This window comes from Sphaeramia orbicularis, chromosome 5 (genome assembly GCF_902148855.1).
Source record: "Sphaeramia orbicularis chromosome 5, fSphaOr1.1, whole genome shotgun sequence".
Lineage (NCBI taxonomy): Eukaryota > Metazoa > Chordata > Actinopteri > Kurtiformes > Apogonidae > Sphaeramia > Sphaeramia orbicularis.
In genome coordinates, this window is record NC_043961.1 from 50,363,295 (window position 1) to 50,375,787 (window position 12,493).

The following is a 12,493-nucleotide window of genomic DNA, read 5'->3' on the forward strand; positions in this document are numbered from 1 at the left end:
ACCAGTTACATCATCAGCACTCATCGGTGCTGCTATTAACAGATGTGACAACTTTGTTTCTGAAAGTATTCCCCATGCTGTCAGTAGCTGTACTATCTCTGTTCCATGTGCTTTGGTCATCTTTTTTCAGCTATCAACTATAACCCACACAAATGCGGTCTATAACACATTGAAATGACATTAAACAGTCAATCAAATGATCATGTTGTTTACAAAGAAAATACATACAATTGTGTGTTTCTAACATCACACTGCTGCACTTTTTGACTGTGTTTACCTCCATCTTGCCAACGATTTGAACAGAGTTATGGCAAATTTCTCCTACCCCTCTGTTCGTAGCGTGGTCCTGGAAAATCTCTGTTTCAAGGGCTATGCAGCCCTCCGCCTTAACCCTTCCCTGCCATCTAATTGAGAATTGGGACAACAAAAAAAAAGATAATTAAAATTTAAAAAAATAATAAAATTAAAAAAAAAAAAAAAAGTAAAAAGTAAAAATAAATAAAAATCACCGGTTCTGTTCATAATTTTTATGGACAGAATTTCTAGGTGCAGCCAGGGGCCGGAGGGGGTCCGGTTTGGGGACCACAGGATTTCATCTCTGCTTTTTGCAGATGACATTGTCCTGTTGGCCTCATCGAACCTGGACCTCCAGCATGCCCTGGGGCTGTTTGCAGCCGAGTGTGAAGTGAGTGGGATGAGGATCAGCACCTCCAAATCCGAGCCCATGGTTCTCGACCGGAAAAAGGTGGTCTGCCCTCTCCGGGTCGGCAGAGAGTCTTTGCCCCAAGTGGAGGAGTTTAAGTATCTCGGGGTCTTGTTCATGAGTGAGGGAAGGATGGAGCGTGAGATTGACAGACGGATCGGTGCAGCGTCTGCAGTGATGCAGTTGTTGTATCGGTCTGTTGTGGTGAAGAAGGAGCTGAGCCGAGAGGCAAAGCTCTCATCAATCTACATTCCTACCCTCACCTATGGTCATGAGCATTGGGTCATGACCAAAAGGACAAGATCCCGGATACAAGCGGTCAAAATGAGTTTCCTCTGTAGGGTGGCTGGGCGCACCCTTAGGGATAGGGTGAGGAGCTCAGTCACCAGGGAGGAGCTCGGAGTAGAACCACTGCTCCTCTACATCGAGAGGGGCCAGCTGAGGTGGCTCGGGCATCTGTTTCGGATGCCTCCTGGATGGCTCCCTGGGGAGGTGTTCCAGGTATGTCCTGCCGGGAGGAGGCCTCGGGGAAGACCTAGGACACGTTGGAGAGAATATGTCTCTCAGCTGGCCTGGGAACGCCTCAGGGTCCCCCCGGAAGAGCTGGAGGAGGAGTCTGGGGAGAGGGAAGTCTGGGCATCCCTGCTTAGACTGTTGCCCCTGCGTCCTGGCCCCAGATAAGCAGTGGATAATGGATGGATGGATGGAATAAATAAAAATAAAATAGATAGATAGATAGATAGATAGATAGATAGATAGATAGATAGATAGATAGATAGATAGATAGATAGATAGATAGATAGATAGATAGATAGATAGATAGATAGATAGATAGATAGATAAGAGAATTGGGACAACTCTACCCCTTCACGTGTATGCACAAAATGGAAGGGTAGGGGTAAGGGGGAGGGCCTTAACCTTTCAGTTTCAGTTGAGTGGAGTGGAGTCACTGTTAGAAGCCAAGTCAAGTCTTTGTTCAGGTCAAGCTGAGAAGTCAAGTCAAATGAACTTCTGATGATTCGCTTTTGGAAACTTGAAAAGTCCAAATGAACAAAAATGGTGAGTATTTCTCTAAGATTAAAATACAGGTATAAACAGCTCCTTATGAGTGTTTTTTTCACATAAACGTTACATCAAAGCTAAAATAAATGTAGTATATTACATTAAATGACATTACTGACAGTAACTATTTTGACCGTAGTAACTGACCGGAGTTCTTTTATTTTAAGCTTCTTTATACTTTGACTTCAGAACATCTCTGAGGTAAACGTTGTACTTTTTATTCCACTCCATTTGTCTGGCTGTTTTTAATCCTGTCCCTGGAAAACTCAATATCTCCGAATGTGTTGATGTTGAATGTATGTGATAAACAGAAAGTTGAGATGTTTATCTGATGGGCTGACTGAAAAATTCTCTTTCTTCTTAAGCTAAATATACTCTTTAAAAGAGTGCATCATCATGAACCTGAAAATAGACCCACTGCCTGATATGGTCTCTGTACTGCACAGTGAACACTCATACATACACATACATGATATAGCCTATAGTTTTAATGAAATAAGTTCTGGAATGCAGAACTTTTTTTTAACTGTTTTAACAGTGTCTTACAAGTACATTTACCGAAGTAACTCATCTAGATGCGTCTTCAACCTCTACTGTCAGCACTATTATGTCAAATTATGAAAACATAGTGGTTTTAGTGCCACTGCCACGATACTGATATTAATATTAGTATTACTGGCAGATCACTAATTACTGTGGTGACAACTTCTTCTACCTCTGTATGCCACTAATGGAGCGGGTGTCTTGAAACAAGTCTGATGTGACAAGATTCCTGAAACTCAAAGTTCTCCATTTTAACCCTTTCATGCATGAATTATGAGAAGCTTGGTTGAGATTTTTTTTCCTGAGTATTTTTATTCCTCTTTAGGCATCCAAAAAAAAATTGGATTGAAATTTTTTTATGAACCTATTTTTCATGGAGTTACAAAAATGCCTACTCAGGTGGACACCATGTGTTTAATTTTTGGGGCAAAGAACATAATTTTAAAACTCTATCAGAAAGTGATATAGTGTTTGAAAACTAAGAAAAAAAAAAAAAAATTTTCATGCAGCTAATCTGATGTTTTCTCACATTTTAACATACTCTAATACTAGTTATTACTCACTTCATGGAGATAATATGCAAAGAAACACCATTTTGTGTAAAAAAAAAACAAAACAAAACAAAACAAAAAAAAAATGTTAATTACAGTCTAATAACAACTAGCAATTGATTTACACTAAAACTTGTTACTCCAGATCAAGTTTATCAACAACAGCTAATTTAGAGTAATAGTATGAATTGCAGTGTATGGGGTGATGCATAAGCGTCCACTGTGTTGGCTGATATGCAACTAAAACAACGAAACCCATGAATATACAAGAGAACAGCTGGAGAATAGCTGTCCACTGGAGTGACCACTATGCATGACTGGGTTAAATGTTTACTAATAAATGTGTCAAAATACAAAAAAATACATGAATAATTTAAGCTGTTTGTGGTCAGAAAAAGAAATTGCACATATCCTGTGACGTACATTGTGTGCTTTTAACTGCTTTTGACAAGTGCACTTTAATACAATAAACTGAGTAATATTCCTACCTACATGAATTATGAATTTGCATATTTCAAAATAACAGTCTAGCAAACAAACAATAATTTAAACCAAAAAATACATTTCTCAACATGGCTCTTACAATCATTAATATCACGAGTACTCTTCTTTCATTCTCTGTTACCTATTACAGTTAGAGGTTTCTTTGTGATGATTGAAACACATTGCATTAGAAATAGCAAATTTCAGAAATAAATATGTTTCTGAGCAGGAGCAAAAGTCAAAATCAAGTTGAAGCAAGTCAATATTAAAGTCAGTGGAAGTCAAGTCCTTCATCACTGTTAAAGTAGGTCCTCAAAAACGTATCTTCAGTCCCCTACCTCTGTGTATTAATGTTATTAATATGTCACTTTCTTGGTGATTTGCTCACTGAGCTGTTCACACGTCATCTGAAATATGAACCTGACCACTTACTGGTTTTTGTAAGATGTCAGAAGCCAAAGGGGTTGATAACTACTGAGAATGTGTTGTATTTTAAAAGCGTGTGATATTATCCACTGTATCAAATATTCAACAGAAAAAAAAAACTAAAGGTGTCATTTGTGTCTCTGAGATGTAGAGGAGCAGAAAATGGAAATGAAGTACAGATATTAGATATTTCTTGTGGTCTTTTTGTTTGATAGTTCAGTTTCACATTGACTTAGATCAGGGGTGTCCGGTCCTGGTCCTCGAGACTTACTATCCTGCATGTTTTAGATGTATCCCTCTTCCAACACACCTGATTTGAATGATAAGCCTCTCATTAAGCTCTGCAGAAGTCCGATAACGACCGTCAGGTGTGTTGGAAGAGGGATTCCAGATAGCAGAATCATTATGGCTTAAATCTGGCCCAAAACTGGCATGCCATTTTGGCAAAGTTCTGGGCGGATGTATGTATCTAAATGGCCCAAAATAGGCAAGCCAAAATCAAACCAGAAGGAAGCCAAAATTCACCCAAAACTAATTGCGGACTTCCAAAATATAGCCATAATTGTCCCAGAAAAGCCCCAAATCCCCATAATCCAGCCAAAAAGTAGCCAAAATGGACCCAAACAGAGGCCAAAATTCACCCAAAATTCATGTTGATCATGCTTTTAAAATGAAGTGGGGTTTTCTTCTGGGTAGAAATTCCCGCTCTTTGCGCAGTGTTTTGGCTTAACAGAAATATGCCAAAACACAACCAAGAAACATCCATTTATGGAATAAGATGTTGCCGCTCTTTAGTCAATCTTCTAGCTTGCCATAAACATGCCATTCTATCCCTGTACTTGATCCCGCTCTTTGCCCAGTCTTTTGGTTAACCACACATATGCCATAACTCAGCCATATATTGCTGGTGCCTCCATATCTATTATGGATAACCTTAATCATACCACAGTTAAGCCTAAAGGTTTTCATAATGCCAAAAGAAAGCCAAAAATGCCCAATGTATGCCATAATACTGCCAAAATATTTGCTATTTGGGAAATATCTACACTGTAAAAATTTAAATCTTACCATGTGGATTTTTCTCATTTCTTCTCAAAATATCTCATCACACTTAAAATAAGACATAATCACCTAAAGGGCAACTTTTCAGTAGTTGCTTTTCCATTGGACATCTGCATAAAACTTTACCGATATTTACTAAATGTCAAAAAAACAGAAATGTGTAATGTCGGTTTTTCCATAAAATTACAAATGCAATGATTTGTTTTTCTTATTATTGCGAGATGACACAAGAAGTCATTCCATAAACATGGTGACAAACGTAAACATGGTGTTGATTTACAGATATATTCATTATTACCTCTGCCAGGAGGTATTGTGATCACTTTGCTTTTTGTGTTTGTTTGTTTGTGTGTTTGTTTGTTTGTTTGTGTGTGTGTGTGTTTGTTTGTTTGTTTGTTTGTTTGTTTGTTTGTTTGTTTGTTTGTTTGTTTGTTTGTTTGTTTGTTTGTTTGTTTGTTTGTTTGTTTGTTAGTAACTTTACAGGAAAACTATTACAACCATCTTTACCAAATTTTACCCAGATAGGCCTAGGCCCTGGGACAAACCCATTAAATTTTGGGCCAAGTAGGCCAAAGTTCAAGGTCACAGCAAGGTCACAAAATCTACAATTTTCCTATCTCTCATCATTGAGCAATTTTCGAAAATTCATAAAAAATTCAAAATGACTCCGATTAGCCTCCAATTTGATCCACCTGTAGCTTTTAACAATATCTTGTATCTGGCACAAAATTGTCCACATCCACTGTGGAATGTGGACTCTGTGGACATTTCAATTTAACACTGAAAATCCCATCTATGACACATTATTCATTATAACTCAACAAATAGTGATTGGAATTTAATATAATTTGACATACACATGACTGGTACCAAGCTTCAACTTTTCTACTGTATGGAACAACCTTGAAACTGTTTAAAAAGAAATAGTCGATCCACACATGCACACCGTTCGGGGTGCTTGGCGGAGGTTTGCGTTCTCTGAACACTTGTTATTATATATTACCACTCTATCTCATACTAAATTAAAAAATGATTGGGTTTCTTGGTGTGTCCACACATACCGCGACATGTTTCTTCTTATTCTTCGCTTGTTGTAATGTACGTCAGCATCTGTTTTTTTTAATTCACCTGACTCTAGTTGCAAAAACAGGTCTTTCCATTGCAGTTTTGCTACGCCTGAAAAACCACCTCTTGCCAGCGCAAAAACTTGAGACTTTTGGCAAAATTGTAATTTTTCCGTTAGGTAAATTTTTATGCGCAAGTTATATTTGCACAATTTGAGGGTCAATGGAAAAGTGACTAGTGAGATATATGAACTTATTTTTTGACAATAGAGCTTGAAAATGTTATTTTAAGAAGTCTTACCAAGATAATTTTCACTTGTTCCATTTGCAGATTTTTTTTTTTTTTTTTGCTTGAATTTAGCAAAAAAATCTTGAATTAAGAAAAAAAAAATCTTGAATAAAGCAAAAAAAAAAAAAAAAAACTGCCAATGGAGCAAGTGAAAATTATCTTGGTCAGATTTCTTGAAATAAGATTTTCAAGATTTTGTCTAAAAATAAGTTCCTATATCTCACTGAAAAATTACTCTTGATGTGATTACGTCTTATTTTAAGTGTGATGAGATATTTTGACTAGAAATGAGGAAAAATACATATGGTAAGATTTTGATTTTTTCCAGTGTAAAACATGCAGGATGGTAGCTCTCAAGGACCAGGACTGGGCTTAGATGATCATATTCAGTGATGCCATCTTGTTTGAATGAGGTTAAAACATGATGTATCTTCACTTTCTGATATTGTCTCAGAGATGGTTGGGTCCCTCCTTGCTCTCACCTTGTTGGTTGACACTCAGCCAATCTGTGGACAGAATAAGGAGAGATTCTAATGGCATCCATCCCAAACATCCCTACTCTTTTTAAATGACTGCAACACCCTCGCATATAATCACCACAGACAGCTGAGGTCACGAGTATTCTGTGTTCTGCATGTCCACCTCAGCTAAAGCAACACACTGTTTTTAAACAGATTTCAACACATTCATGGACAAATATATCCAACAATTACACAAAAATACAGGACTTTTCAACAATTACATTCACATTCTGACATGGTCACAGATTATACTTGAGCCTTTAATTTGTGTATCCTGAAAGAAACACGGCACAGCATAACACTGCAGAAATTTCAGTCCCTTCCTCCCGCAGAAGTCGTGACACCTAGTCAGGTTTGTGGGCCTCCTTGGGAAAATGTGCATTTTCATTTCAGCCTACAAATGTTCTATTGATTTAAGGTCAGTGCTTTGTTGTAGCAGCTCCAGAAAGTTTATTTTGCTGGCCATGAGCCATACTGCTATCACTTTAGATCACTGTCCTGCTCCATTTACATCGAAGCTTTAGTTTCTTGGCCAATGTCTTCAAATGAAATTAAAAATAGTCTCCTTCATAATGATGCAAATTGACTCCGCCACTGGTCTGTTCTTAGGGTTCCACGCCTCACTGTTCTTACACTGTAAAAAAAAATCTGTAATCTAACAGAAATTTTACCGTTTATTTCACAGATTTTTCCTGTATTTTTAAGATACAGGAAAATATCAGTGAAATTACAAAAATAGACTGTGATTTTACATGTCAAATGTAAAACTAGAAGCACTCTTAGAGCACAGACCTCCACCAAGGCAGATCAGTGGCCCCCCCACCCCCCCACCCCCCAACCCCGATCACCACCAAAATTTAATCATTTGTTCCTTGTGCCAGTATCAACATTTCCTGAAATTTTCATCCAAATCCGTGCATAACTTTTTCAGTTATCTTGCACATGGACAGACAAACAGACAGACAAACCAATGCCGACAAAAACATAACCTCTTTGGCAGAGGTAAAAACATGAAAAAACTGTAACTGTGAATGACCATAAAATTTCCATTTTTGAAAAAAAAAATTTTGTCACAGAAAAATACAGTTAAAATACATTTGCAAATGTATCGTAATTTTGCAAATATTTATTTTCTATTCATGAGATTAAACTTTTAATTTAAAGTTTAATACTGTAAAAAAATAAAACAAGATAAAATTACTGACAAATTAACCATAAAAGAAATATTTGTTCTGTAAGTTTAACAAAACTTGTTAATTGACAAATATCTTGTGTAATTACAGGAGGTTTCACAACAAAAATGTTGAATAAGTGTGTTTTTGTCAATGTGTAACATGTATAAGCACTGATAAACTGTCCAAATACAGTTTTTATCAGTGGATTGTACAACTTAGTCTCATTGAAAAGTATATGTCATTCAACCACAACACTTCACATATTCTTAAATTAGCAGTAGAATATTGTAAATATAAATGGTTGGCTTTGTTAAAATTATAATCCTTGTATAAGAAGCAATCCAAAAAAGCCACATGATCGGATGTGAAATATTCCATAAACATAATGTTTATACTTTACATCAACTGAAATTAATGGTAAATTGTTGGAATTAAAATTCAGACAACTAGTTTAACAGTTAATTGATGGGGTTTGAAAGATGAATCAAATGTTTTTATGTGTGGTATATAATTTTATTACATCCAATATTGATTGATATCAAATATTGATTGATATGCAAGTTTTAACATAAAATTATGTGATACACATCAACTAATAACAGAACTTTTCTGCAATTTTAAGCCCTATTATTTGTTTTATGTTCATCCATATTTATAGGTAATATGATTGTTTTAATACATGTAAATATTCTTTATTAAACATTAAAAAGTCAAAAAATATGCAAAATCTCATGTAAAGTTGGGGCAAAAAAATTTATTTTAATTATGGAAAATTACCATATTTTTATGAGATGGTTATTTTCCGTTATTTAACAGTATTTTTTCGGCACCCCTGCTGCCAGGATAATACCATTTTTTACTTTTTTTTTTTTACAGTGTACTTCACTCATACTGAGTGTGTCAAAACATTTATATTTTGGTTTCATTTCTCCACAATGTAAGATCTTTTTCACACCAGACATTTGCTTTTCCTCTTTCACTATAGTCTTGTTTTTATGCTGGTTTATAGTAGTGTTTTCGTCCATTGGGGAACAGCCTGTCAGGTACTGATCATACAGCTGAGGATGGAGTCACACTGCTCAGCCAAAAAAAGAGTCATACAAACAGTATTTCGTTGATCTGCCTTTGATTTGATCACAGATCTCATTTACTGAGGCATCACTGATTAAGTGTTTATACAATATGTCATAGTATTTCCATCCAGAGTTGCATTAGGCTTCTATTAATGATGGAGAGTCAGACCACACAAGTACTGTAAAAGCTATTCCAGTCGGCCTGATCACAACCAAAGGTACCAGAAAGGGTGCACATATACATAAAAAATAATATTGCTCTATCAAAAAATCAGACAGGCCATTTTATTTGTCTGATATTTCTCTTTTAAAGTCCAAAATATTTTTGTATTATGGTGTCTACTATAAATTTCGCAGGCTTGCCACTGTTAAATCAGAAATTATTGGGTGTACAGACACTACAGCCTAATAGCCTCCATATTTAATATCTACAAAGATATACAAATGTTTCAGCACTCAGGATAATCATGCATTGTTTATTGCATAGATGTCGTGTCCAAAGCATGCGTGCTGAAAAATTCCATATATTGACAGAAACAATAAAATTAGACCCACATATTTTGATATGGTGTACGGACACTACTTGTTGTACAGACTCTACAAGATTGGAATGGAAATCTGGCTTACCACATGGTCACACCTCTGTTAGATCTTTAAGTCTTCCTGGTACAGGAGTAAATAAACATTTGTGAACAAGTTATAAAAATATATCTATAAGACATAGACACCATATTATTGATGGAAGTATATTGGTGTACGGACACTACATGAATTTTGGTGAACAATGCGCCATTGAAAACATGCGGTTCAACGTAAACATCCGTTTGACACATTGTTACCAAATTTTCTGCAGCCAGGGAGCACACCAAAATCTGTCTAGTTGTGCATATTTAGTCATAATAATACTTAAATAACAGGTTCCCATTCTATTATTACAATTAAAGGGCTGTAAAAGAAGGGTTTTCAGAACAAAATGGTTGATTGTCTTAAAACTGAAAATAAGAATTGATAATCAAACAGCTGTTCAAAAAAAATGATCGATAAATGAAAAGCAATGTGATTTGTGTATTTTGTAAAAAAAAAAAAAAAAAAAAAGACACAGGAGTTAAGTAGTAATTATTTATTATGTTACAAAACATTATGTACAATCATTTTGCTCTCTTATAACAATAAAATTGTGCACGTTTTTACGCTCATTGGGTTGCCATTTTATCAGTTTTTATCTGATTTTCTTCAAATTTGGAGGATTGCAAGATCTAGTAATAAGATGGCCAAAGAAATATTTTGGGAATGGTTTTAGGGGTATCTTTTTGCAATACTGATTAATAACTGATGCAAATAAACTTGTACACCTTGATTGTGATCAGGATGAGTGCATTCTAAACATTCTGAAGTTCTGGACTCTGTGGTTGCCAATTCATGTGTGAAAATGATGTCTCATGCTCCTGAGCCACTGTTTCAGTGTTTGAGCCTGATGAATCCTGGTGCTGTCATCTTGGACTATGTCTGTACTATTATTAACCCATAAGGACCCAGTGTGACATTTGTGGCAGTTCCCAAATGAATTTTTCTCTATATTTAACTGTCTTTAAGTGGCTTATCACCATTTATTGTAATATTGTCCTCTGTAGTTTGTGTTTTTTTCAGTGAAAACAGGTATTTTCTAACATTTAATTTACTAATCATGTTGATATTCATAAGTATTCAGAAGTAAATTGAGGATTTATTATTTTCAAAAATAGAGAAAACTGAAGAAAAAGGGACTTTTCCAGCAAAATCTATCATTAACTGAATATAAACCAAGTGTCTCCTTCCACTGTCATTTATCAAACTCCATGGGTTTTACTGGTGAATCAATGTTGTAGAAGGTGGCAGTGTTTCCACGTTCACGACGGAGCCTCTGAACGTCCAAATGGATCATATCTGATGAACATGAAAAGATGACAAACTGCATTTTACACCAAATATCTACATGGATTAGTCGATCAACAGGGATTAAACAGTTAATATCAGTAGATGATTTTGGTAGATGGTGGATGTTTGGGTCTTTATGGGTTAAAATCCACTGATTTCAGACCTGTTCATTCAGTATATTCAGGTTCAGCTGACCTCATTTTATGGACACATAATGTAACTGACTGTAGACCTGACCAACCCCAGCTCATAACACTGCCCCCATGGACTTGCAGACAGGTATGATGGGTAATCACTTCATCCACCTCTCTTCTCACCCTAATGCACCCATCACTCTGGAACAGGGTCAGTCTGGACTCATCAGACCACAGGAATTTTATCCAGTGAAACACAGTCCAATCTTTATTCCCTCAATGAAACTGATGGTTGTTTAAGAAATAAGAAGCAACGTACTGCATCAGTTTGGGTTAAAGAACTTGTAGATGAAACATATTAATCACTGTCATAATTATCCAATGGACGAATCTGGATTACATACTTAGTGAAATCCAGGTGGGGACTTTTATTTTGGCAGGATGATGTATTTTGTATGCTTTTAACCATGCTACACCAAACTACATCTCTTTGAGTCAGTCCATGTACCCCTCTGAATGATTTGGTATCTTCGAACATTTGGACATTTCTCCCTAATTATAAAACAGACTTGTAGATTATTATTGAGTGAATGAGTGAGTGAGTGAGTGAGTGAGTGAGTGAGTGAGTGAGTGAGTGAGTGAGTGAGTAAGTGAGTGAGTGAGTGAGTTTCTTTCTTTCTTTTTCTTGCTTTCTTACTTTCTCTGGATAAAATTCCTGTGGTCTGATGAGTCCAGACTGACCCTGTTCCAGAGTGATGGGTGCATTAGGGTGAGAAGAGAGGTGGATGAAGTGATTACCCATCATACCTGTCTGCAAGTCTATGGGGGCAGTGTTATGAGCTGGGGTTGGTCAGGTCTACAGTCAGTTACATTAGCAGGTCTGAAATCAGTGGATTTTAACCCATAAAGACCCAAACATCCACCATCTACCAAAATCATCCACTGATATTAACTGTTTAATCCCTGTTGATCGACTAATCCATGTAAATATTTGGTATAAAATGCAGTTTGTCGTCTTTTCATGTTCATCAGACATGACCTATTTGGACGTTCAGAGGCTCCGTCGTGAACGTGGAAACACTGTCACCTTCTACAACATTGATTCACCAGTAAAACCCATGGAGTTTGATAAATGACAGTGGATGGAGACACTTGGTTTATGTTGAGTTAATGATAGATTTTGCTGAAAATGTCCCTTTTTCTTCAGTTTTCTCTATTTTTGAAAATAATAATCCTCAATTTATTTATGAATACTTAAGAATATCTACATGATTAGTAAATTAAATGTTAGAAAATACCTGTTTTTCACCAAAAAAAACCAACCACAAACTACAGAAGACAATATTACAATAAATGGTGATAAACCACTTAAAGACAGTTAAATGTAGAGAAAAATTCATTTGGGAACTGCCACAAATGTTACACTGGGTCCTTATGGGTTAATAATAGTACAGACATAGTCCAAGATGACAGCACCAGGATTCATCAGTGAG

The 12,493-nt window shown here is 36.1% G+C and overlaps 1 long non-coding RNA gene across 1 annotated transcript; it reads right to left on the reverse strand.

The window, feature by feature from the left end:
• Nucleotides 1–28: 28 nt before the first annotated feature.
• Nucleotides 29–7,015, reverse strand: LOC115419830 (uncharacterized). Its single transcript, XR_003935471.1, has 3 exons — nt 7,005–7,015; nt 3,768–3,773; nt 29–137 (listed from the first exon to the last, which is right to left on the reverse strand). It is a non-coding gene; the product is annotated as an uncharacterized LOC115419830 (long non-coding RNA).
• Between the last annotated feature and the right edge of the window lie 5,478 nt (nt 7,016–12,493).